Source organism: Ursus americanus, chromosome 18 (genome assembly GCF_024610735.1).
Source record: "Ursus americanus isolate L20-20 chromosome 18, mUrsAme1.1.p, whole genome shotgun sequence".
In the NCBI taxonomy this organism is placed as follows: Eukaryota; Metazoa; Chordata; class Mammalia; order Carnivora; family Ursidae; genus Ursus; species Ursus americanus.
This window is the reverse complement of record NC_142144.1, coordinates 44,635,668-44,658,950: the sequence shown is the minus strand read 5'-3', so window position 1 is coordinate 44,658,950 and position 23,283 is coordinate 44,635,668. Positions and strand designations below refer to the sequence as shown.

The following is a 23,283-nucleotide window of genomic DNA, read 5'->3' as shown; positions in this document are numbered from 1 at the left end:
AAATCAACCTCGGGCATACAACAAATTTAAAAGCGTTTATTCAAGAAAAGCTACTGAACCTTGGGTAAGAACAAGGAGAGTGTGTGGTGTTTTAGCCAGGGGGCTATCAGAAAACCCTCTCCTGGCTTCATCAGAATGATAATTCTACCACAAGAAAGTGAGCTGTGAAAAACAGACTTCGCTGCCAGAGGGGGCTGCCTTGATTTTTTAGTAGACCGTGGGAAAACAGTGTGTCCCTGCACGTAGCTGGCATCCAAATGGTAGGTCATGGTACACCTAATCTGAAATTGCTGTTTCGATTGTGGTAAGCAACAGATCAGCTAAGTAGGCAGAAATATAACAGAGAAATCCATGGAATGAGAACATCACAGTAGGCTTTGGGGAGCTCCTATCTACTTCGATGGTCTGAAAGGCTGTGTGCATTTACAAGGTTGTGCACAGAATCAAGAGCAGGCGGAGGGGGAACCAGCCAGTGACACGACCCCTAGATGAAAACTTGTGCATCCACAGAAGGGACTTCAGAGCAGAAAGAAAAAAAAAAAAGGGGGGGGGCCAAACTTATACACTGCCTGAACTTTTGAATGCATTCCCAATCCAGACACAGATTCATAGGCAAAGGGTAGAATCCTTAGTGACTCAAATGAGGTTGTATTTGAGAAGAATCTCTAACCGATTAATGACTAATCACCAAGTCATGCTGATGGAGGGATGCTTTTTTAATTTGAGCACAACTACCAATGTCCACATACCATCACATACCATGAAGGACAGCATGTCCACAAAACTAGTGCAGGCAAGTCACCGAACGAACAGACAATAAAAACAAACCTGGGAGGATTCTAATACAGAGTTGCTACAATAGATTTTCTAAAATGTCATTCAGCAAAAAATTGTAAGACATGCAGAGAAATAAGCAATATGCCCATACTCAGGGAAAACGAGCAATCGAAACGAAGGCACAGACTTACAAAGTCTGTGAGGAGCTATTACAAATATGTTCAAGGAACTAAAGGAACTCACATCTAAAGAGTTAAAGGAAACTATGGCAACAGTGATCCAATAAATGGAGAATCAATAGAGACAGAAATTATTAAAAAGACTCAATGTACACAGTATATTTTATACATATTTTTTAGATCGATTGTAATTCCTTCTATCAACATTTTGTAGTCTTTCACATACAGATTCTATACATATTTTATTAGACTTATATCTAAATACTTTACTTTTTGTAACTATTATAAATGACATTTTTTAAAATTCTCAAATTCTACATGTTACTTGCTGGTATATGGGGTCAGAGTTGATTTTGGATCATTGGTCTTCTATCCTGAAAACTTGCTAAACTCACTTACTAGTTTCAGAAGTTTTTGACAGATTCTTTGGTATTTTCTATATACAAATAATATTATCTGTGCACTCACTTTTATTTTTAAAGCATAGTTTTCCTGAATATAGAATTCTTGGTTTACTTCTTTCTTTCTTTCAGCACTTGAAGGTTATCCCACCACCTTTTGAACGTCATCATTTTGGGTGAGGGGTCGGCTGTTAATCGTATTGTTTTTCTTCCTGTATGTGAGTTGTTTCTCTCTTGCCGTTTTCAAGGTGCTCTTGTTGTCTTTGGCTTTGAACAGTTTGACTCTGTTTGTAGGTGTGAACTTCTTTGTGTCTATCCTACTTCAAGTTTGTTGAACTTTTGGAAATCTAAATTAATGGCTTCTTCAAATTTGGGAGGTTCTAAGCTATTATGTCTTTAAATATTTTTTCCTTCCACTTCTATTTATCCTCTTCCAGGAGCCCCTTATGCATATATTCAGATTATACCACTGGTTTCTGAGACTCTGTTGCTTTTTCTTCCTTTTCTTCTTCTCTGTTCAATTTTGTTTTTAAGTTTGCTGATTTTTTTTTCTTCTACCATCTCAAATCTACCGTTGAGACCCCTAGCAAATTTTTTGTTTCAGTTACATTTTTTATCTCCAAAATTTGCATTTGGTGCTTTTTAAACAATATGTATCTCTGCTGATCATTGTAACTTATTGCATTAATAGAAAAAAATTAAAAATGTATTATGCTTTCAATAGACACAGAAAATATTGAACAAATTTAATACTCATTTAGGAAAAACTTTAAACAAACTAGGATCAAAATAAGGGATTGTCCTCAACCTGATAAGGAACACTTATGAAAAATCAGTAGCTAATATTATATGTAATGTGAAAGATTGGATGATTTCCCCCAAGACTGGGAACAAGGCAACAATGTTTACTCTCATCATTCTATTCAACCTTATACTACAGGCCCCAGGCAGTGTAATAAGGCTATATATAATAAATTAAAGAAATCCATATTAGCAAAGAAAACCATCTTTATCTGTAAGCAACATGTAGAAAATACTAAGGAATTTGCATAAAAAAATTAGAACTAACATATGAGTTCAGTAAAGTCAATGGAGCCAAGATAGATATAGAAACATCAATTAAACATCAGCAATGAGCCACCCACATATGAAATTAACAATTCCATTCACAATAGCCTCAAAAAGTGAAAAAAAATACTTATCCTGAATTTTAATAAAAGAAGTACAATTCTGGTACACCAAAAACTACAAGACATTTGCTGGGAGAAGGAATGAAGATATAAATAAATCGAGAAGCAATCTATGTTCACGTTCAATAGTGTTAAGAAGGCAATTCTCCTCAAATTGATCTATAGATTCAAAGTAATCTCTATCAAAACACCAGCAGGCTTTTTTTGCAGAAATTCACAAGCTGTTCCTAAAATTGATATTGAAATGCAAAAGACTGAGAATACCCCAAACCATTTTAAAAAGAAAAAAATTAGAGGACTTATACTTCCAATTTCAAAACTTACTATAATGATACAGTAATCAAAATAAGGTGGCACCGGCTCAGGAAAAGATACATAAAATGAAAGGAAAACAACTGGAAGTCCAGAAGTAAATCCTTACATTTATGGTTAATTGATCTTTAATAAATACGCCAACGCAATTCGATGGGGGACAGAAATAGTCTTTTCAACAGATGGTGCTGAGACAATTGGATATCCACATGTAAAAAGATGAATTTAGACCTTTACCTCATATCACACACAAAAATTAACTCAAAATGAATGATATACCTAAATGTAAGGGCTGAAACCATTAAAATTTTAAAAGAATTGAAAGCGAGGATATCTATCATGATTTGAGGTTAGGCAGAGTTCTTAAACACTGTACCCAGAGCACGATCCATATGGGAAAAAACTGATAAATTGGACAGCATCAAATCGAAGCTTTTGTGCTTCAGAAAATAACGATTAAGAAAATGAAAAAATAAGCCACAAATTGGGAAAAATATTTTCAAATAATATATCTGATAAACACCTTGTGTCCATAATATATATAAAGAACACTTACAACTCAATAATAAAAAGATAAACACAATGAAAAAAATTGGACAAAAAAGAATTGAAAGGACACTGTACCAAGAAACACATATGCATAACTAATAAGGCATTCCCACTTTTGGGAGCTGGAATACCACACTCCTCAAGGGTCTCTTCTTCTTCAAAATCTATATTTATTTCCCATATCATTCATTTAACATTTACTATCTATCATGTGTTGTTAGATGTCCTTATATATGCATGCCTTGACTACTGGAAATATCACTAAACAGCATGTTATGATTATTTGAGGAAGCAGAGGCTAGGATGGGTGTTACAAGGAGCAGCTATTGAATAGTGATGATTAGGGAGTCAGAAGACTATAAGAGATCTTCCATACAGTTTCTTCTGTGGAAGACTGAGTGTAAAAACTTCTTAACTCATACTTACTTTCCCCCTTCACATCCACGGGAAGTTTTCAGAACTTCATTTGCCAAGTCTCATTAGTGTTAACAACTCTCACGATCGACCAGCATTTTACACAACTGGTCTAATACTTTTAAGTTTTACTCCAGCTTCCTTCCTTAAAATAGCAGTTTAATTTGGTCATTGGAACAAGGTTAACAATCAACCTGAAATTCTATTCTACCATGCCAAACCAGCTGAGACTACCTTCATTGAATTCACACGGCCTTGAGTAATACTAGACAAGAACTCGATACACTTTAAGTCCAATATCTTAAAGATAATATGATATCCTGGGAATTCTACAACTGGTATGTCTAGATGTGTGGTCTATCAAATTAAGAATTATTTCTCAACGTGGGCATTTTCTATCCATTGGTTTATTGTTTTTATTTTTTTAATCAAACAGTAAAAGATACTGCCTCCCTGAACTGAGTACAAATACAAAATAATAACTAAGCATTAATTATGCATGACATTATATACCAATTATTTGTGAAGAAGCCTGAGAGTGTTATAAATATAATCTCATTAGTTTTCTCAACTTTTCCATAGGCTTTAAAGGTAGTCATTGCTATCTCTATATTTAACACATTACTATATTAATAAAAATTATAGATTCCTTTACATCTTACAAAACACATTTACATTTATCATTCCACTTGCCCTTTTGTGAAATTGACACTGTCATCATCTTTTTTCCAAGAGAAAACTGGGGTTTAATCACTTCCAAGATCTTGGTAATCATTAATATTAATGAAGGCTACCCTTTACTACTACGAAGTGCCCTTATTCAAAGGATCCCCCTTATATAGAAAAGAGTTGGAGTGCCTGGTTTGATATTAGGAAATGAAATAGTAAGGGGCAGAAAGGGAACCTTTAAGGACCAAGAGTACGTGGTATTAATTAACTCCAATGCAGTCAAGGTCTAAAAATTGTTTTGCCATTGCTTTTTTTGCTCCTAGGACATTCCCATCAAAATTTGAACTGATATGTTTAATCCTTTTTTCAATTAATTTTTTAATTTAAGTGTCATTAACACCGAATGTTGCATTGGTTTCAGGTATACAACATAGTGATTTGACACGTTTATGCCATGCTCACAAATGTAGTTACTGTCTGTCAGCATACACCACTAGCACAATATCATTGACTATATTTTCTATGTTTTGTCTTTTATTCCTGTGACTTATTTATTCTGTAATTGGAAGCCTGTATCTCCCACTCCCCTTCACGCATTTCACCCATCCCCGTCCCCTCTGGCAACCATTAGTTCTCTGTATTTACAGATCTGATTCTGCTTTTTGTTTGTTTATTCATTTGGGTTTTTTTTAGATTCCACAGATGAGTAAAATCATATGGTATTTGTCTTTCTCAGTCTAACTTATTTCACTTAGCATAATACCCTCTAGGTCCTTCCATGTTGTTGTGTGCAAATGGCATGATCTCACCCTTTTTGTGGCTGTATAATATTCTTGTGCGTGTGTGTGTGTGTGTGTGTGTAATCTTCCTTGTCCTTAGTCTACCAGTGGACTCTTAGGTTGTTTCTGTATCTTGGCTATTGTAAATAATGTGCAATAAACATTGGGATGCATATATCTTTTCAAATTAGTGTTTTTGCTTTCCTTAGATAAATACCTAGTAGTGGAATTAATGGATCATATAGTATTTCTATTTTTAATTTTTTGAGAAACCTCTGTACCGTTTTCCACAGTGGCTGTACCAATTTATATTCCTACCACATATATTTAATCCTTGACAGAACATTCTAGAGTAGAAAAAAATATATAAGTAAAAAAGCAATGATGTCTCAAATAGTTACTGATGATAGGGCCCAAATAGCAAGGTTTACAGCCTTCAAGCTCTTTAAGACCCTGTATTCCTCTAGGTAGCTAAAAAAGTCTTCATAATTGCCATTAAGAGGTCAAGGCCATTTTTCCTGTCCACTTTAGAAAAATGTCTATTTGGTTCTGTCCATTTTTATTATTTAAATTTTTTTGAGAGAGAGAGCATGTGTGCAAGTGGGGGGCAGAGGGAGAGGGAGAGAGAGAATCGTAAGCAGGCTCCATGCTCAGCAGGGAGCCCAATGCAGGGCTTGATCTCATGACCCTGAGATCATGACCTGAACTGAAATCAAGAGTCAGCCGCCTAACTGACTGAGCCACCCAGGCACTCCCTTCTGTCTATTTTTAAATCAAATTGTTAGTTTTGTGGGTTTTTTTTTTTTTTAAGATTTTATTTATTTATTTGACAGAGAGAGACAGCCAGCGAGAGAGGGAACACAGTCAGGGGGAGTGGGAGAGGAAGAAGCAAGCTACCAGCGGAGGAGCCTGATGTGGGACTTGATCCCAGAACGCCGGGATCACGCCCTGAGCCGAAGGCAGACGCTTAACGACTGCACCACCCAGGTGCCCCAAATTGTTAGTTTTTCATTTCTTTCTTAAGTTGTATGAGTATTTTATATATTTTGGATATTAACTGCTTATCTGATTTATGGTTTGCAAAAATTTTCTCCCATTCAATATGTTGTCTTTTCATTCTGTTGTTTCTTTTGCTATGCCGAGAGGCACATGATGAGAAGCTCAATATCACTAACCAGAGAAATGCAAGTCAAGGCCAGAATGAGACATCACTTCACACATGTTAGAATGGCTGTCGTCAAGAGGTCAAGAGAAAACAGGTGCTGGCAAGGGTGTGGTGCAAAGGGAACCCTTATGCATTATTAATGGGAATACAAGTTCATTCAATCATTACGGAAAACAATATGGAAGGTCCTCAAAAAATTTAAAATAGGTCTACCATAGGATCCAGCAATTCTACTTCTGGGAATACACCCAAAAGAAACGCAAACAGAATTTTGCCAAGATACATGCAGTCCCATGTTCACTGCACCATTATTCACAATAGCTAAGATATGGAAACGACCCAAATGTCAATCAATAGATGAATGGATAAAAACGATGTGGTGTGTGTGTGTGTGTATGTGTATGCATAGAAAATGGAATATTATTCAGCCATGAGAAAGAAGGATATTTGCCATTTGAGACAACATGAATGGAAATGAAGTACATTATTATGTTAAGCAAGGTAAATCAGAGGACAAACCAATATTGTATGAGATCACTTATCTGTGGAATCTAAAAAAATTAAACTTCTAAAAAAGAGTAAAAAAGCAGTCACCAGGGGAAGAAGGGTAAGGAGATAAGACAGATAGTGTTTGAGAGGACAGATTTATAATGAGCAGTAAATAAGTCATAGAGATCTAATGCACAGTATACTGGATACAGACAATAATATTATACTGTGATTATGTAAGGTGATAAATACCACTGCAATGCCAATCATAGTACAATATATAAATGTATCACAGTAACAATGGTATACCTCAAATTTATACAATGTTACGTGTCAAATTTATTTAATACAAATATACATGCACGCTGCTTTCCAAAAAATTAAAATGTTCAAGAGAAAAAAACAGTCAAAAGACTACTGTTGTATACACTCTGCCTCCTGGTGGCAGATACGAACAGATGCCACAGAACGCCACTGGAGCACGTGGCTGAGGTGGAACTTAGCCACCGGTAACTAGCACATCTGTCAACCAGTAGCTTCCTCCTCACGTTGCTAACTTTTACACGAAGAACCCTAGCACTACTGTTCCATTCTAACACAATGCTATACTGGGGTTTTTCATGTTTGTATTGGGGCATTAATCGTTTATGCAACTGATAATTATTATAGCTAAAAAACAAAACCAAACAAAAACAGCAAAAGCAGCAGCAGCGGCGGCCACCACCGCTGCCAACAACCCGACGGCATGGTATCATAGCCTCTCGTTGTGCAAATACAAAAACCATCGTCCAAGGAAGAAACTGAGGACGGCAGGAGAGGCAGTATTTAAAGAGCTCTGCTGTGAAATAACAGTGAGGTTGGACAAACCACAACCCCCTAATCTGCAAAACAGTAACTCTCTCGCTGTCTACTGAATTCCTGTGAAAATATTTGGTATATAGAAGCTCACCGGAAGGAAGGCTTAGAGGCAAGAGTCTGGCTTGAGCTTCTGCTGGGCCACAACTTGTCACTTGTGGTCTTTCTGAATCTCCGCGTTCTCATATGAAAAGTAGAGCGAGAAATGTCTACATGCTGGAGTTAACAGATTTTTTTTTTTTATTCAGAGAAGCCAGTGAGATAATACTGGCAAAATAACTTTATTGATCATAATTTTTATTAACTATAAAATTTTAAGAATTTGTTAAGCTCTGGCTACCTGATGGAATCTCTCCCACCCAACCAAAGCATTAGGTTTACTCCTTGTTCCACCACCATCCTTAAACCATTCTCAGTGCCGTTCCTGTCACCCTATTCTGACAGAAGAGTTGTCCTGTTCCCTTTAAATCAGGGACAGAAGTCCACCCATACTGTAAGGTCACCATGGAGAGACAGGGAAGCAGTCTTTCATCTGTTCTTTCATACACTCAAAATTATTTTTAAAGCGCTTATTGTGTTATGCCTTTGGTCACTTACTAATACCACTGATGAATCAAACAAGCATGGTTCCTGGCCTTACAGATTTAATAGTCGAGTGGGAGAAAGATAATAAAGAATTAAAGCAAGCAAGTCCGCACATGCATTGGTCAGGCTGGGCTAGATTATGCTATGTCGATGAGCAACCCCCAAATCTCAATGGCTTCATACCAGCAAAGCTTTCTTCCCCCCACTCAAGCAGTTCGCTCAATGCAAGTCTACAGGAAGGGTCTGCATATCTTTGTCACTCAGAGAATCAGACTGATAGAGACTTCACCTTAACGTGTGCTCTCAACAATCTCCACATCTGCAAATCCCACAGTGATCTTGAAGTTTCTGTTCAAAAGTGGCTCGGATCCCTCCTACTTATGTCTCATTATGCCACGTCACATGGTCCTATTTAAATCGGAAGAGAGTGACGATGTACAGCCCCACAGCGTGCTCAGATGGAAGCAATGCAAAAATAGGGAGTAATTCCAATGATTACCACAATATACGATTTCAAATAAACGGGGAGGAATTGCCTTACACGGGACGTCTGCAAATTCTCTTGAGACATGAATAGATGAGAAGAACTCAGCCTGATCGTGAGAAGAAAGAATTCCTGTCAGCATGAACTTGGGTGGAAATTCCAAGACTGACAAGAGCTCGGCAATTACAAGGAACAGAAAAAGGATCAGCATGATTGAAGCGTGATCAGTGAGAAAGAGGCTGGAAAGAAGGTGGGATGAGCTCCTTTAGAGCTTCATCTGCCACAGCTAGGAAGGAGTCTGACGCCGAGGAGGGCTTTAAGCCGGGGAGTGGCGTCATCTGATTTACTGTCGCTGGGTGGACACAGGGGTGCAGGTCGAGAGTCAGAACCATGACGGTGCAGCATTATTAAAAGTGGAAGAAAATCCACCCAGCACCAGAGAAAAAAAGAACAAACACATTTGCAGATATACTTTGGTGGTGGAAACAATAAGACAGCCAGATAGAGGAGCTATGGGACTTGAGGAAAGGATGAGTCAAGAATGACTCCTGGATTTCTGCTCTGAGCCACTGCGTGGGTGGTGTTATCACTTACAGAGCTGATTAAGACAGGCAAAGGACTGGTTTTGTTTGATTATTGTTTCGTTTGTTCTTTTTTTTTTTTTTTTTTTTTTTGGTTGGTTGGCTGGCTGGTTGGTTAGAGAGGGTGGCTGCATGAAAGTTTAAGAGTTTGATTTAAAAGTTAATTTCAGTAAAGCTGTGAGATTTTCAAATGTAGATCAAGGAGGAAGTGCATAGTCAAGTCTGGAATCCATAGATGGCCTGGCTGGTTGGATATATTTGGACGTTGTCGGCATATGTGGGGCAATTAAAGCCAAGGAAATAGATAATATTTCACCTAAAGAGTGAATTTAAGAAAGAGAAGAGGGCTCAGGATGGAGTCCTGGAGAGCTCTGACATTTAGAGGTCAGGAGGACAAAGGCTGGCACAAAGTCCAAGGAGTAGCCAGGAACAAGACCATCTTCCGGCTTGGTTCCATTTCTTCATCAGACCAGTATTTATTCTTTGCCTGCTGCGGACCAAAACTGTTCTAGGTGCTCAGAATATGGTAGCACATAAGCCAGCCATGGTTTCTGCCACCATGAAGCTAACATTCTGTCGGAGCATACGCACAACAAACAAATAGGCAAATAAATAAGATAATTTCCTCCATGCAGGTGCTGTGAAGACAGAACGACAAATGTTAGCGTATTATTAGGCCAACTGAATTAGGTTTAGAAAGAGACAAGGGACATCAACATGCCTCATAACATGTAATTATAAACAAAATCTGCTTCTCCTTGAGTTGAATAATAGCAAATATGATTTGGTTTACAACATCAAAAACAATGTAAGCAGACACAACACAACGGTGGGAGATACCTTCACTCACTGGAAGTAAAGGCAACATTTGTGATGCTGGCACTGTGCTAGGAAGAGAGGAAGAGAGAGTAAGCCGTCAAGGGCAGTTCAAAGCATTTAGCAGAGCTCTCGGGATACTACTAACTCCACAGTGTCTTTCTACCAGATCACAAGAACTGCAGGCTTTTTCAGATTGATGTTAACATGTTTTCTATCAAATATTTTCTAAGAGAAGCAAATATATTTTCTGTGTCATCTACAGTTGTGCTCCATATAATTAAGATGTGTGACAACTGTCTGTATGTATGTGTTCCAAGAAGGCAGTCTGCCAGGCAACGCAAGAAAGAAAATGTCATTTATTCTATACTCTGACCATACCCCTCCTCCCCAATTGACTGCTTCTGTCCCTGCTCCAGAGAAGGCCATTCAGTTCACAGAAGAACCTGGAGTTCCAGGGAGAGGAAGATGTGGCTTTATTTCACTAAACCCCCTGCAAGATCTCCTTCAGCGGAGCAAGTTTGCCAAACTTTTCCAGTGACCACAAAGCATGAGCATGCCTTCCAGGTACCGCAAGCTAGGCAAGTACTTTTTTGGCAGGACAGAGTTTGTCTTCCTGGAGCTATCTGCGCGAGAGCTGAGTGTTGGGCAGTAGAGTTTTTCTAGTAAGCCTATCCTAGATCACTACCTGAAAGTGGCTGGGGTTTGAATTCAAATCTGCACCAATTAAAATTATTTCCCCTGGGGCGCCTGGGTGGCACACCGGTTAGGTGTCTGCCTTCGGCTCAGGGCGTGATCCCGGCATTATGGGATCGAGCCCCACATCAGGCTTTTCCGCTAGGAGCCTGCTTCTTCCTCTCCCACTACCCCTGCTTGTGTTCCCTCTCTCGCTGGCTGTCTCTATCTCTGTCAAATAAATAAATAAAATCTTAAAAAAAAAAAGAAAAAGAAATACAAGTCTACCATCCTTTAAAAAAAAAAATTATTTCCCCTGTTTTCTTTAGAATTGGACCAGGATGCACTTACCTGCCACTTAGACCCAAGCAATTCAAATCTTTAATTTTCTTTACCTATTAAAAAGAGCTAACTACTCATAACCTATTCTTCTTGTCTCAGAGGATTCTCACCTTCCTAGAGTAGATAACTAAGGTGTAAGCAGTTTCAGTGTTCGTCTGAGCCAATATTGTTGCTTATACGCTAGAATATAAAGTTCTATAAAATTGCTGCCAAGATATTAAGAAATGCCTAGTCCTTATGGGAAAGAACTGAACATTGAAAGGTGCCTGGAGCTCATGAGGAAAACATGGATAAAAAAATATTCCAATGAATGTCCTAGTCATTGACTCCTCTCATCTCTCATACAAATATTTTCCTCCACATCAACCCCCTCTCAGGTAACAATGTTGGCTAGAGACTGAAATACTTAAGTAACGCTAATTTCAGAAGTGATTTCTGTGACCTATATATGTCTTCTATTCAACATGCATAGCTTTGAAATAATCTTAAATTATCTAATTGCCTGTCTCCCAGGAGGCTTGTTGGCTTCACAAACAGTATAAATTTTCTCACGTTCCTGAAATCCAAATTGGTCTTTCTTTATTAAGTTATCCCAGAAACTCAAAGGAATGTGAACAATGACCTGAAATCCTAAGTACCAGACGCTGAAAGTTTTCCATTTCATCTAAGAGCAAACCTGCATATCCTGGGGCAGGAGTTGGCAGGATGAAGGAATGGTTTGCCATCAGCCTTCCTTTTTCCATCTCCACATGGTTGACAGCTCCCAACCAGCTCCTTTAAATACATGCTGTCATCCTACCCCAACTATGAGAAACTCATGGCTTAGAACTATTTTATATCTCATTCCTATGGCCCCTGCGTCATCAAGTGGTAAATGTCGTCAACTCAACCATGTATCAGTAGAAGAGAGAGAGAAACCCACTACTAAACACAGAGGTTGTTTCTATTTGTTTTATGACCCACTAAGGAACTTCAAGCAAGGTGAGAAGGGGACCATATCAAGCAAAGCAGAACGCTTATGAACAGCATAGAGTTCAAACGAGGAATCTACCTTATGCGTGACTGGTTGAGTTGGGAACAAGACCAACAAGCCAGATGTCTCTTATTGAATCATCCAGGTCACCTCAAAATTACCTATTTAAATTGACCAATATTCTACAGGGCGGTGATAATAAAATTATAAACAACTGGATCAATACATCGATCAGTCCATATGATAAACAACAAGGAGTGTGGGGATCCCCACTGCCCAACAATCTCTTCTCCACACTTCCTGAATCGGTCTCTTTCCCTCTTCTCAGGTGTGAAATTCTACCAAATCAAGATTCATTTGGGTTAACAAGCCCATTTGGAAAGGTAAATAACTCTAAGAGAATTAGTTTAACAATTAAGTCCTTTATGGAGAATGCACTGGCTGCTTTAAATTACTTCCCTCCTAAACTCCAGTTGAGATATCCCCAGAGTATTGAGTACTTTAATAGCAGAGACTTAGGAAACAGAAGAGCAATTTTGGAATATGAGGAGAAGGGCTTTAGGTAAAGACATGCTTAGGTAGAACTTAAACGTGGGCTGTCAGAGCAGTCGGAGGCATGATGAAGTAAAGAGAGAGCAGGGTGAATAAAGAGAAGTTGGAAGGCCCTGAACACAGCAGAGAAATACTTCAAAAATGTGTCCTGGACAAGGCGTGCTCCCAGTTTTCCGTGTAATGTTGCCTCTTGACTACTCAGATATGAGAAGATAAGGGTCGAACAGACTATACCAAAAGATAAAAGTCAAAAGCAACCTTAATAGCTTCACACTCCATAGAAACAGATCATCTCGAAATTCAATTATGTGATAAAAAAAAATCTCCATATATCTTTATATTCTAAATTTTGATAACAGCTAAAAGGAATGAAATTTTTCTGATATTTTTCAAGAGCCTTAGTGATTTAAAAGAACAAAGTATGTCAAAAGGCACTATCAGTTTATGGAGGTGGGCTGTCAACTGTGGGAGTCAAGTGTGAGGCATTGTTTTAATTCCCTCATGCTTCCATTTCTCAGACCATTATTCTAGTCTGCCAACGCCAGGGATGAACGTATTTTCACTCAGATACAAACCATCCGTCCTTGAATATTCTAGGGGTTTCGCAGGCCTTGGGAGAGGTTGAATACTGAGTATAGAGGCGCCTTAAGAAAAACCAGGTTTTATCAGACTCAGGAGTCAAACGAAGGCATCTTAACTCTATTACTTATTCTGCAGCTCAAATACCTTTATGATTTGTAGTTGTGGACACTGAATAGAGGATCTGTAAACCGCCTGTGGAGAGAGCTGCTCGAAGAATCCGAAACCTGGCTGGAGGGAGCAGCACGGTGACTCCCCACAGCACAGTGACTCAGTGGGCGACAGAGGACTCCAGGGATCTCTGTTTTCACACCAGCTCTGCCCTCCCAGGCTTGCCACATAACCCCGGGCAGGCTTTTAACTTGTTCCAGTGTATACTTCCTTCCACAGTCCGTGAGTTAATCAGCAGCCCTTGGGAGGAAAACCTAATTTAAATGATTTTGTAAACAAAAGTTTTATGGAGTGCAATTAATAATAAATAGCAAGGCGTTAAGCCCTTGATAGCGCAAGTGAATCAGTTTCCAAGCGCTTTCCATCCTCTACCAGCTGCAATCGTCTGGAAATTTCTATAGAATGTTCACATCTGCTGTGGGACCAAACCTCCCGGCTCTGCTCACTTGGAAAATCTGAGGACTTTAAAATTAGCACCTGATGGGGCACCTGGGTGGCTCAGTCGTTAAGCATCTGCCTTCGGCTCAGGGCGTGATCCCAGGGTCCTGGGATCGAGCCCCGCATCAGGCTCCCTGCTCCACTGGGAGCCTGCTTCTTCCTCTCCCACTCCCCCTGCTTGTGTTCCCTCTCTCATTGGCTGTCTCTCTCTCTATCAAATAAAGCGATAAATAAAATCTTAAATAAAATAAAATCAGCACCTGAGCCCATACCCCAAGCCCACCTAACAGGTAAAGTCTGGAACTTTCTTCTCGGGCCTGCAGACAGTGGCCACTTCATGGCTTCTGTGAAGGTGAGCCCCAGAGCCAAGGAGAGCCAGACCCAGCAGCCGACTGGAATCCCCTACTCATACCAAGTGAGATCTGAAAACACTTCCAAAGCTGATGTTTTAGGGCTGAGGCATGAATTTATTCTTAAGTGTCCCAGGAAAGCCCTGGAAACACATCTGAAGGCCAATAGCGCCTTTGGCATGTGTGCCCAATATAGCAGACTCACCATTCAACCCATAACCTTGACCTAAACCTTCATCTATGCCAGTCTTTCATGTACCTTCACAGGTCCCCAGCTTTGGTGCTAGGCCCTTGCTGCTTCTAATATCCCTATCTTTTTAGTATGTAGCATGCTGAGAAAGAAACAAACAGTAAAAGCAACATTCTGTAGCTATTATGGCCAACCTAGTTTATCCCACTGAGATCCAGAGCCTTGATTTCAGTCAAGTTTGCTCAATCTGAATGCCCATCTATATCAATACCAGTGATCGTGGGTATTATTATTTATGCTGTTGCTGCTTTTAATGAAGACTTTGTGAAAGGATGAAGATGTCTGTGTAAAGATGTTTTACTCACACCATGAAATGAAAACTACATGCAATTTATTGGAGAGCTAACTTGAGTATAGACACATGCAATTACTATAGCAGGGCGACCAGAATACACACGCAGCTCCTCTCACTAAAAGGTTAATGAAAGTCCTTTGCCAGGGTGTTAAACAGTCCTCTCGGTTCTAATCCAGCATGGTTTCCTCTCCTTGCAACATGCAGGCCCTGCTAAACCTCTTTTATGGGCCCCATGCTGTGTATATTCGCTCCAGCCCAGGCTGAAACAATGTTCACTGTTATCAGGATACTTATTCATAGTCTCCTCATGAAAACTGCTCTGAGTTAAATACTGGCTTTAATAATGGTATTTCTAGAAAGCCTTTAGTTCCCTCAACACGCTCTGAAGGGTATCTGCCAACAAGCGGTCCTCATGTTGTTTTGGTGATGCTACAGTCGGGCATGGATTCCACTTGATGCCTTTCATGGAGAAAACAGCTTCTGGAATGGGGTTACGAACCAAAAATGTACTAACTCACTTTGTGGAAATATGGGCACGATGATTTTAGCTCTACACCACCATTAATATTCATTCCGATTCTCCCTCTGGCTCATTTCAACAATAAAACCAGTTCTCCAGCTTCTCCCTGGAAGGAGTTTGTCCACACATCCAGCACCCCAACTTCTGTGGCTGCCACCCAACAGACAGGCCCCTGAGTCACGTCACTCTAATAGCCAATGGGGCTCAGCCTTGATGTCCCACAGGAACACAGTAAGTAAAAGAGCAGGTCTCACTGGGCACGTATGCTCTTCACGCAGCTATTTTCCCCTGGCTCAGCACAGAAGGGTAGCCATGCAGAGTCCCATCAGCTGTGAATTTTCCGTGAGCTTTGGACTTGGGGGGGGTAGACTACTGTTCGCTTTGTAGTGACTTTGCAGTTCCTGCCCAAGTTCATTCCTTCCTTGAGGACGTTCAATGCATGGAATATTAGCCATTAAGGACTTTTAGAAATAGTCCAGATTGTTCAGAAGTAAAAGCAGCTATGGGGCACCTGGGTGGCTCAGTCAGTTGAGCGTCTGGCTCTTGATCTCAGCTCAGGTCTTGATCTCAGGGTCATGAGTTCAAGGCCCGCACTGGGCTCCACACTTTAAAAAAATTTTTAAAAATAATAAAAAAATAAAATACAAGCAGCTGTAACTGAAGCCTCACAGATGCTTACCTAACTCAAGATTTCCTTCCTTCTTTCTGTCTGACCCAGGCTGTTATACCATCTTCTCATCTTCCTTTAACCCTAAGCTTCTTATTTGCTCTCCAACAGAAAAAGACTTTTCCCCTCATGTCTACCTGACTGGCTTTAGGTGAAAAACCCTGATATCATAGCTGCCTACCATCAACGAGCACGTTGCCCTCAGCTCTTAGCAATTCTAGCCTCCCTGATGCTTGTCCCTGGAGACGTGATTCATCATTCTTGCTTCAGGTCCAAACTGCTCAAGTTATAACTTCCTTCCATCCCTCAAGCCTACCTTAAATCTAGCCCTGGGAAACTCCAACCTCTTCCTTTGCTATTTGGTACTAAATTCGTGGAAAGTATTTTAGATTTCCTGTCCTTCTATTCTAATATTTCCCTGAACTAGAAAGAAAAATAGTCTGTCCAGTACCTAGAAAGAGTACACAAAGGGGGGATATTTATAAACTGGTTGTTAGCCTCGTTCAGGAAAAGCCAGCCATGTCTGGTATTTCCCATTGATTTGTATCACTTGAGAACTCCAAGCCATCATGCCCTTAAGACTCCAGCCATTTGAATTCTCTCACTTTTTCTCGTTCTTCCTATTCCAGTTTACCAAGAAGTTGTCTGAATGTGGCTTGTTTACAAAGCTCTTCCCACACGGAGTAGATCAGCTGACACAAGTACACCAATCTGCTTGGCAGCTAAATTTCTCATTATAAATGTCTGCCTTACTCCGGTTTGTTCATCACTCTCATATGAGTCTGGTTAGTGTAGCTCATCCCCTAGAACATCACTTTAAAAGAATACAAACATTCAAGTTTCCGAACATGAAATATTTTGGCTCCAACCTCAGACTTTTAGAGACTCAGAATAGAAACCAGGGTTAAATGCTCAATTCCACTATATTCCTGGGAATTCCTTAACTCACAGCTGGGCCCCTGTGTTCTTTATGTCTCATTTTTAACTTCAATTACCACAAAATTATACACATGCACCTACAAATGAGTTTTCTATTACTTTTATTGGCACTTGTGAATGAAATTCTCTTTGAATTAATCTGTTTTGAATTCTTCATTTACAGCTAGTATTGGCATTTTTTAAGTCCTGGGTTATTTTACTTTGCCAGAAGTTTGATAAAATTGCAGAAGTCTTGGTTTCTTCATAAAGTCTAACATGTCCCCCAAATTTGAAGCCAAGAACTCTTCTGAGGAGCTCATTAACATATTTAGAAGAAATCAGTGCAATGTTTCCCGCTAGCAAGTATAATATATTTCTAATTACCTCTTCTTTTTTCTTACATCTCTTGTCTTTCCAGATTATTGCCTAAAAACGCTCTTCAAGACATCACAAATTAAGTTAGATTGACCTACCTCAGCAGGCGTCATTTTATCTGGCTTTTCCTTCCTAGCTGTGGATTTTTTTTCTGATCCTACTATATTTATTGATTTCTTTCCACAAAGAGTCTTTTGGTGATCTTTAGTTCATAAACATCCGAGCCCTTTGTTGACTTTTAGGAATTGCCAAGACTGGAGATGGTTATGCTTGTATAATTTGTGTTTGACTACTGCAGCCTTGACTTAATTTTTAAATCCTTCATTTTGCTCCCTCCTTTTTGTTTTTGTCGCTCGAGTCTGCTCTTTGCAATAAGAGGCAGGCATAGGGGTCTGAGTCATAAAACTTTCCTTTACAGAGAAATAGCTACAGATATGGTTCCATGCCTGAACCATTTTCTCTATGGGTACACACACCCCCACAGGGTAGTAGAAGGAGAAGGGGAAGGGCAGTAGAGAAGGGGAAGGGTAGTAGAGAAGTCCCTGAAGGTAGCCCCACTCACATCCGGCTTTTAAGAAGGCAGTTTTTATCATATTTGTGGAGATCACGTCAAGTTCTCTCAAGCTGCCTCTGATGCATTCCCCACAATGCAGCCCGAGTGATCTTTTCCAAGGTGCAGCTCTGGCCTTGCAATACAATGATGATTCAAATCCTGACTCCCTGTTCTACACAAAGTGAAACTCTGAGATAGGCCAAGCTCTTCCATATCTGGCCTCTCCAAAGCTCCAGGCCCCTTCCTTTCCCAGGAGCCTCTTCTCCCAGAGTCTGCTTATTCCATATATTCAACTCCAACAAGCTACTCGAGTCCCCAAATGGGCCTGTGCCTTGCACATTTTGCTCCCTATGAATACAATTCCCCTTCCCTCTTTTCACCCGGAAAGTTCACTCATTTTTAAATAACAGATATTCATCTTAAAGTCTATTTTTCCCAACCTTTACCAGTCTCTGTTCAATTCCCGCGGTGATCAAAAGCATTCACTAGTAAGGTCATTGGCAAAGATTATGAATGTGGTCACGCAGCAAAGCATGTCCAAGGGGTCTAGGTGACCCATGATCCAACAATAGCCCCGTGTTGTCACCAGTGGAGCACTGTGATGTTGACACACGAACGTCTCTCTCACATGCGTACCTGTGTACTTTCCAGGCATGGGGTTCAGATTTGTCTGTCACCTGACATCAACTTGCAAAGTGTTTGAGGCACCGTATTCATCAAAGGAGGATTCCCCACTTAGCTGACCTCCTCAACTTGCAAAGGGATATTTGGCTGGCAAACTCCACGTTAAAAAGTTTTCAACAGTCTGGCTCTCGGCGGGGGGGGGGGGGGGGGGGCGGTCTAGATATAAAGAGGATCAAGAATAAAGGGTGACTTTTTGGAATTCCCTTCAAGCAGTCAGAAATCAAGTGTTTGGAAATTTTGCCCAAAATCTTTTGTCTTGCCCCACTCTGTTAGAGTCAAGCTTGACTATAAGCTTTTTAAAACCTGTTCTTATTGTCTTTAAAATTACTGAACCATAATATGATCTTTAGGAGCCAAGACAGTGTTGGTTCTATCTTGGACTCTGACAGAATTAGTAATATTCTCATGTATTATATTCCATATACATTTATTGACAAAATGCATGAAATATCTCATTACCACTTTCTGGTCTATAACTATAGTTGAGCAATGCCATCGATATTTTTGCTTCTAAGTAATGCAGACAGACATTCTGATAAAAGCTATTAACTGGAAGAGAACACCAACAAAGGACAAAATAAGCTAACCTCAAATATTTTTTCCTCACTGCTTCAAATGTCCTTGTAAATATCAGAATTCCATGGGCGTTTAGCATAACTTATTCAGTATGTATCATATCACTTAAGAGTTTTTTTAATTATTTAAGCTTTCCTTATGTATTCATGGCATTTTACCCCAGGATGGGGTATTGTCAAGACATTCTTTTCTTTCTTACTAAAAATTATCAGACTTAAATAACTTGATGGCAAAAATTACTGGCCTAACTATTTTCATACTTATTTGAGAACTTTAATATAAATTAGTCAAGTAAATAAAATGAGCTATTATGACATTATAAAGGTAGTTTCTGCAAATCACCTGATGGACTATGTCTGACTTTTAGAAACTGCTTCTGCAAAAGAACTCCCTAATCCACTGAAATATAAATATGTAATTGAATAGATAGATTAAAGGGTCAGTTGTGAAAACAGAGGAATTTCTCTAGGCATTTCAAAGAAGAAGGAAATAGTACTTATAGAACTGATGGGCTGAGGGGAAAAGACTTCTGGGTATGAGGAAATGAGGAAGCTGTGGACAATTAAGGACATCGCCATGAATGAACTCAGCTGACAGTAGCACTGAAGCCGAGATTTGCCACCTGCCCACCATTGTCAAGTACTAAAAATGACGTCTCTTCCAATTTCCAAACTCAGTGCAAGTGCTGCATTGTCAGAATCCAACCTAAAACCTTTTTACACAGGGCTTATCACTATTGATAGCAAAAGGACCAGAAACAAATGCATAACTCATCCTCTGAGCAAGTCCGAGAAAGTGCTGACTAATAGAATACCATTTTTTTGGTTTGTGTTTGCTTTTTAATGCACAGATATGGTGGTTATTTTTTTTTTTATGGCTACAAATCTTCAGACACTTCTCACATCAAGAGATGTGGTCTCTGTCTTCTGCCTCCCCTAGATTCTTGGGGTACTTGGGTCTGCTCTGAAGATAGAATATAAAAGAAGTAAAGACATGTGACTTGTGCAGCTGGGCCATAAAGACCATGGAGCTTTTGCCTGGCTGTCTTGGAACACTCGGTCTCAAGGCTCTCCCTCTAAGAACCCAGCCACAGTGCCAAGAGAAACTGTAAAGATGGTCCCAGCCATGCCCAGCTGAGTTACCCCAGCCTAGACATCAGACACGCAAGTAACAAAGCCTCTAGATAGTTGTCTCCATGGTTCCATTCACCCCTGGTGACATGAAGACTGATATATTGTAGAGCAGAGACAGACCATCCCTGTAGTATCTTGTCTGAATGTCTGACCCACAGAATGTGTAAGCTTTATAAAGTAGCTTCTTTATACTACTAAGTTTGGGGTAATTTATTACTCAGCAGTAGTTACTTGAACAACTTGTGAAAACATGAGAAGTTAGAAAAGGTAATGAAGTGGATGGAGACTTAGAGACCGTGGTATTCAACTTGCGTACGCAAATCTGAAAGTTGCCCCAGTAGACTACCAGGTGAGATTTATCCACAAAGCTATGCAATTCGGCTTACAATCATCTGTTATAAACCTGTAGGATTTGTCTTCCTCCATTTTATTCCTTCTCAGTTATGTGATCTTAAGTCTGGAGTCGGAAACTTCAGAGGGAAAACATCTGGTCGGTCTGGGTCCTCTTTACCATTCCCATATCGTCATGCAAATTACACAGATGTAGTGCAATGGGTCTTTCAGAAGCTGCAATTTTCAAAGACACTGCGCAATTTTACCACATTAATTAACTTTCATCCACACGCTCCCAGAGGAAAAGAAGGAACAAAAATTCCAATTACCAAATCCATTTGCTAAGGAAACTGAGTTCCCTGTAAGTGAGCCTATCATATTTTTCTAAACCTTTCCCTTGAGTTTGGCAATCCACAGTTACAGAACATTCTTATGGCTAAGTTTCTCTTCTGTTGCTCCCTCTCACTTCTTATCCAGATGTTCTCTTCGATTTTTATCTTTTTGTTCATTTTGCTCTGCTATCGAGAATGACAGTTATTACACGCTCTTCTGTGGCGTTGTAGGTTATCAAACACCTCAGGGACTAGGTCTATTCATTATTCTGTTCTGAACTCATTATCGCCACTTTCTCTACATTTCTGAGTGTCCGGTGTGTATAAAACTGCAGCTCAGTCCTAGGGCAAGTGCAAAGAAGTACTGGAAGATATAGTTCCTTGTTGCAAAGCACTTATTTTCTGATGAAGATAGAAATGGTGTACATAAGACAAAATGGATTTTTTAATGAAAAATAAGAAAGGAAACCAAATTTTCTGTCATTTGGAAACAATAAGAAGAGTTTTCTAACTTGGCCAGGCTCAGCTGGGTGGGAACTCTGTGGTGTCCATGATTTGCCCACGAAGGATTGGGCTTGGGTTCCCCACGTCTTTCTCCCCACTTTACTGAACAACTAATGCATGCCAAGTAGCACGCTGATAAATTTACATTTTATTTAGCCGACTCAGAGATTAGATTTCCACTTATAATTTTGGGCAGTGACCCAACAGATCAAGTTAAGACAACACATGTGAGGGTTTGTTCCAGACAGGGAGGTTCAAAGGTGACCAAATGCGGGGTCGCAGTGCCAAAGTTATAAGCAATCAATCCACAAAAAAGCAGAATCCTAGTTAAGTCTTTCGTATACTGGCCATGCCCCATGTAAGAGAAACCGTGCTAAACCTGGAAATAAAGGATGTTTAAGCCCTTGACTCTGCCACAATAAGTACATGTACCACAGAAGTATACATAAGGCCAAGTGGAGGCACAGAGAAAAGTCTGACCCCAGAGGGGGAGTAAATAAGTAAGACAGGTATACAAGATAGCCAAGGACCCAAGCGACTGGGTTACAGTTTAGGATGGAGCTTTGTTCCCCAAAAGCAAACTAGGTAATCTGAACACGAAAGACATACTGAGACAAACAACACAGATGAATATCAAAACAGTATGTTTGACGGGGGCACCTGGGTGGCACAGCGGTTGAGCGTCTGCCTTCGGCTCAGGGCGTGATCCCGGCGTTGTGGGATCGAGCCCCACATCAGGCTCCTCCGCTAGGAGCCTGCTTCTTCCTCTCCCACTCCCCCTGCTTGTGTTCCCTCTCTTGCTGGCTGTCTCTATCTCTGTCGAATAAATAAAATCTTAAAAAAAAAAGTATGTTTGACAAAATAAGAAAGATCTCAATGAGTACATGTTCAATGATTCCATTATAAGAAGTCTGAGAACAGGTGACTCTAATCTATGGTGAAGGAAATCCTAACAGTAGTACCTTCTGCAGGGTACTGACGGGAACAAAGCACAAGGGAATCTCCTGGGGTGATGAGATAGTCTATACCCTGTTTGAGTGTTGGTTACAAGATAGTATGCACTTGTCAAAACTTACTAAATTGTGAACTTGAGATCTTCTCGGTATTTTCATCTGCTTGATGCTTGGCTTCTCAGCTTCTCAGCCTCCCAGTCCTGGACTCTCCTACCTGAGCAGATTCCTCAAGGGCAAGACCGGCAGAGAACATCTGGTTCATCTCAGCACACTTCCCTGCTCTCCAGTGACTGGGACCCTTACGTCCTCAAGGACATGACAGCTCGGCGGTACCTGCAAACAATTCATTTTGTATGATTATCATTTTTATTTTGCTGTTTCTATTTTGCCTTATCAATATACAAGGTAGTCCGTTCCATCCAGAAGTCAAGGTCTAAAGGAAATTTTTTTTTTATTAAAGATTTTATTTATTTATTTATTCGACAGAGGTAGAGACAGCCAGCGAGAGAGGGAACACAAGCAGGGGGAGTGGGAGAGGAAGAAGCAGGCTCCTAGTGGAGGAGCCTGATGTGGGGCTCGATCCCATAACGCCGGGATCACGCCCTGAGCCGAAGGCAGACGCTTAACCGCTGTGCCACCCAGGCGCCCCCTAAAGGAAATTTTTTAATAAAGTGTTTTGCCAACTGAGAAGCCATATGGAGTAAGATAAAACCGAATCCGTTCCTCCTCACGCTGCACACCTGTATGAATATCAAGTGGATCACAATAAGAAACCACAAACAGTAGGAAAAAACATGCCTGCGTTCTTTTATAAGCCACGGGTGGATAAAAATTCCTCTAACTCAAAATCTCGAAGCAGGTCAGA

At 40.1% G+C, this 23,283-nt stretch overlaps 1 long non-coding RNA gene across 25 annotated transcripts in view; it reads right to left on the bottom strand.

The window, feature by feature from the left end:
- The window catches only part of LOC123781360 (uncharacterized), a 355,277-nt gene that overhangs the window by 87,217 nt on the left and 244,777 nt on the right, over positions 1-23,283 (bottom strand). For 21 of the 25 annotated variants that reach the window (XR_015727468.1, XR_015727476.1, XR_015727464.1 and 18 more), the window contains one exon: positions 534-22,751. This is a non-coding gene — a long non-coding RNA (uncharacterized LOC123781360). Of the gene's footprint in view, positions 1-533; positions 22,752-23,283 lie in introns of those variants that run through there. The other 4 variants (XR_015727475.1, XR_015727477.1, XR_015727473.1 and 1 more) reach the window with 1 other exon arrangement.